The following is a 4581-nucleotide window of genomic DNA, read 5'->3' as shown; positions in this document are numbered from 1 at the left end:
CCAGCACCCCCCCAAAAAAAACCAAAAAAACAAAAAAAAACTATCATCCAGTCCACCTTCCTTTCTCACTAACTTTATTCCTGAGCTGTTTCCCCGTTTGGAAGGACTGTTTGGGTCACAGACCTCTGTGTCACCACCTTCAATTTCTGGTGTGTTGGATTTGTGTTTTGGTGAAGGTTCTACGGGATCAGTTCCTGGTTCAGAAAAGTGAGTTTTAGAGACTTGACATAAATTAAGCAAACGAGAGCTTTTATTGATAATGTACCTTGTCAAACCTGTTGTTTTCTTAACTGACTTGTTAGCTACGGCATCAACATGAGGAGACAGGCCCAAGAGGGGGTCCTGTCCTTCCAGCCTGAGGTCTTTTAGGGTTCAGTCTATTCGCCTCTCAATTGCTGCACAAAGAGGAGTCTCAGCTAGACACTTTTCTTGACATTTTTTTATGGCAAACATAAGCACAGAACATACACTGGGAAGCTGCTTTTGTCCAAACTTTTTTTTTACAGTAATCACATCAAGTTGAGTGTTGGAACTGAGTATCCTGGAAACTATGTTTATTTTCTGATGAACCCATCTGTCCAACAAAGTGCTCCTCTTTAGGGAGGGTAGAAACTTCTTCAACCAAATGAACTTCTTTTTCTTTCTCTATATTAGTGACTACATGGTGGTCTGGTTCTCCTTCCTTCAAATATTTGAAGTGAATAGTAATGTCACCAAAGCAAAATTTGTCATTGAAGCCCTTTTGCATACTCAGATTGCATAATGCAGTTCTAGTGACCATAGCCTTAGGTGCAGGGGCTTCCAGCCTGAATTTTGAAAGGTATTCCATATTTGATGTGGCTAAGCATCCTAAAGCCACCTCTTCAGTTTTAAACTAATGTGCCCCAAACAGGTGAGACTCCCTAACTTGAAAGGATCCCTGCATCCAGTGCAACATTCAGGTATCTGTGGCAGGCTTCTATATCAAACCAACAGGATGCTCTGGTTCTTGTCCACTTTCCCAGCGTATTCCAATAAAGAATTTCTGATGATTCCCACATCTGATGGTCACACAAACTGTCTTTAGTAGGGCAGGAACTTTCTGAAGTAAAATCTTTAGTCGCTTCTTGCTTTGTAAACTGCTTGGATGTAGTCACATCTTCTATGTGATCCACAGTTTTTGCTTGCTTTTCAGATTTATCTGCAGGAGGAGGAAGAAGCACCTTCTCTGGCTTTTCAACAAGAATGTCTGGTTCTGCCTGATTTGGGGTGTCAGCAGAAGGCAAAGGAACTTTTAATTGTGGTCGTGGTGGCACATGTGGTTTGAAAGTGGATCCTTGGGTGGGTTTTGACACTTGTGCTGAGTCTAGTACCGCAGAAGTTTTTAGGGCTAGCGGTTTATTTCCTTCTTTGGATGGAATTTTTGGTGGCTGGTTACTTCCTGCAACTAATTTACTGTTTAAAACTGGGGATATAGCATCAAGAGGTTTAATAGTAAGTGTTGTTGGAGTACATTTGGGACTGTGACTTAGTGCTTGTGCCTCATCTTTGAACTCGTTTTGTACTCTGACATCACTTGCCAAGTCTTCAGATTCAGAATCCAGCTCTCTATTTTCACCATCCACTGCCAGTCCTGCAGCTTCCTCTTCATAACTTGGTTGGCATGAGCTTGACGAAAAGTTTTCTTCCAACTGGCCAGAATTGCCTTGCAGCACAGTATCTTGATTACTGTGGCCAATGGGCCTTTCCTAGTACACAAGGACTCAGTTACCAGCCTGCTTGATAAACTTCAGCACTTGCAGTGTCCTTATTTTTTTACACCTCCAAAAGCAATGAGTCGAACTCCCCGCTGAAGATCTGCAACTGCAGCAGGTGAGTTTGGGGCCACAGTTTCAATTATGATATGCACGGCATATCCATCAGTTGACTGAACAAGGCAAAGTGTAAGTCCAACACTTTGTAAATTCCCTTTTATTAATTCAACCGTCTTAATAGAACTCCTTTGCTTTTCTTCCCAAACTCCACTGCTCAACACAAGCATGCAATGAATAGTTGCTTCTCTATCATAGGATCCAAAAATGAGTAATCTGCTACATTCTAACAAGGTCACCTTAAGACATCCTTCAGTAAGTGCCCATTGTTGTATACGGATATGCTCTTCATCTTCTTCAAATTCTTGCGAGGTATGGTATGGAAAAAAAGGCTTAAACCTGATCTTGTAATTGGGCAGCGTGTGCTTGCACTTGATGATTTTATTGAGCTGGTTGACGATGATGGAGGTGAGCTGGGGCATGGGCTGCCCTTCAAACTGAGAGCGCACCTTGAAGTCAATCAGCGGGTCCTCCACGAAGGAGAAGAACCAGTGGGTGAAGGGCACGCGGGTGAGCACGAAGCGCAGCCTCCCCACCACTAGGGACAGTTTGACGAACAGGTAGGCGGACTTGCCGAAGACCAGGTCCACGTTGATGGCCAGGAGGAAGCCCCCGTTGTACTCCACCTCCGCCTGGAAGGTCAGCTCCTTGGGGCAGGCGGCGGGCAGCGCCTCCCCCTCGGGCCGTCAGGCTCCCCAGTGGCCGAGGGCACCACAGGCCTCAGGAGCCGGATGGTCTTGACCAAGGGCATGTCTCACCCAGGAACACATCCCACAGGCTCACCCCTCCAGCAGGCGCCCGCCGTCTTGGTCTGCAGCAGCTCCTCGAACTCCACCTTGATCTTCTTGGTGACCCAGCGGCGGGTCAGCGCGGTTTCCCGCAGCCCCGGGAACAGGAAGAGGATGGGCCTTGAGAAAGTAGCAGGTCTCCTGCGTCGGCGGGGTGGGGGCCTTGGGGCCGGGGTCGCGCAGCCCTCGGCCCCGCAGGAGTGCTCCTCAGCCCCGCCGCCGCCACAGAGGTGCTCCAGCAGGACAGGCCAGCACCGGCTCCATGTAGCGGACGCCGTCGCCCGCGCGGGTCGCCTCGTCCGCCGGCGGCTCGGGCTGCCTGCGACCCAGCAGCAGGACCTGGGCGAGCAGCGTGAGGAAGGAGCCCAGCACCGCCACGCCAGAATCATGAGCAGCAGCCCCATCCCGCCCCGCCGCCGCCGCCCCCGCTGCCTCCATGTTGAGGACGTGGGGCGGCGGGGTCGGGGCGAGTGGCTCCCGGTGCCTCGTCCGGGACTCGGCCCGAGCGCTGAGGCGCCGGAGCTGCAGTGACCCGCGCCTCCTCAGACTCTCCAGAGGCCGCCTGGCGGCGGCGGCCTTAAATATCATTTTGATGTGTTGTCGGGCACTGAAGTCAGGTCTGATTTAGTTCACTAACCTGTTTTCCTTTCCTCTTTTCACACATTATTCTGACTTCTGCTTCACCAAGTATAATTTATGTCCTTCATTTCTTAATGTGAGGCCATTGCTGCAGGCTTCACAGAATCATGTAGCATAGGTTTTCACCTTCCCGAGGCATTTCTTCATCAAAATAGAACACAAATTGAAAATACAGTGTGGGGCTCCTGAATGGTCAGTGTAACAAATGGAATTTCATTTTGTTAATCTATAAACAGGTTTGTGAAATAACCAGGTTGGCGTTTGCCACAGAGGTGATTAGATAACCATATCATACAGCATTTTTGTCACTTGTCAAATCAGTTCCTCTATTGAGATCTCCCTGAAGTGATGATTGTCTAGCTACAATACTGGACTTACAGAAATAAGTTATTCTTAAAATCGTGTATTTATTAATTCTTCCACCATTTATTGAGGTCCTACTGTAGGCTAGGCTCTGAGTCAGGCAAGGTAAGCAATTAAAATGCAAAAGATGCTCCTGCTTTCAAAGAACTTAGGTAAGAGAACCAGACATACCTCCACCATAGAGTTCTCAATTTTTGTAAATCATGGTGATATTTGAAATGTGCCTATAATGATGGTTATGTCAAGGGTGACATATCATTTGTTGTTTAGCCTGGGATACTTTGAAAGTGAAAGGGAACTAGCTTAAACTGATATTGTTCTGGGGTAACAGGGAAATATCCTATTATCCACCCTGTAAAATTAATTGTTTCACTTGGTACACTTTGTTCTCCTCAAAACACAGTAGAAGTGTATCATAGGTAGTTCCAGAAATCAAGTCTACATGTTAAAATTTAATTAATTGGTCAAGTGATTCAAATCAGACTATAAAGTTGATCACTTCTTGTTAGTTTTCATTTTCTTATTTCCCTTATTGTTTACTTGAGCAGAATTTTTGGCATTTGGTTCCATATATCAAAAATAGAGTTGTAATAAACCAAACTGGAAACTGCTAGTATAAAATTGAATACTGGGCTGGGGTTGTGGCTCAGTGGTGGATCACTTGCCTGGCACATGTGAAGCACTGGGTTTGATCCTCAGCACCACATAAAAAGAAATGAATAAAATAAAGGTATTATGTCCATCTACAACTAAAACATTTTTTTAAAAAAACTGAATACCATGCTGTTGCCTAGTACAATATGACATGAATTCAGTTTCTCTTAATTTTAATTTTCAAGAAAGGGGTGTATAAATTTTTATGTACTATGAATCTTTTAAATAACTTACATTGTTTTTATGAAATGAAGTTATATCTCAATAAATCCATTGCTGAATTCTTT

The 4581-nt window shown here is 45.5% G+C and overlaps 1 pseudogene; it reads right to left on the bottom strand.

Annotated features, from left to right (window-relative positions):
- LOC124974587 (PDZ domain-containing protein 8-like) overlaps positions 1-3042 on the bottom strand; it is a 5905-nt pseudogene extending 2863 nt beyond the window's left edge.
- Positions 3043-4581: the final 1539 nt, after the last annotated feature.

This window comes from Sciurus carolinensis, unplaced genomic scaffold (assembly GCF_902686445.1).
Source record: "Sciurus carolinensis unplaced genomic scaffold, mSciCar1.2, whole genome shotgun sequence".
In the NCBI taxonomy this organism is placed as follows: domain Eukaryota; kingdom Metazoa; phylum Chordata; class Mammalia; order Rodentia; family Sciuridae; genus Sciurus; species Sciurus carolinensis.
This window is presented reverse-complemented; position numbering and strand designations above follow the sequence as displayed.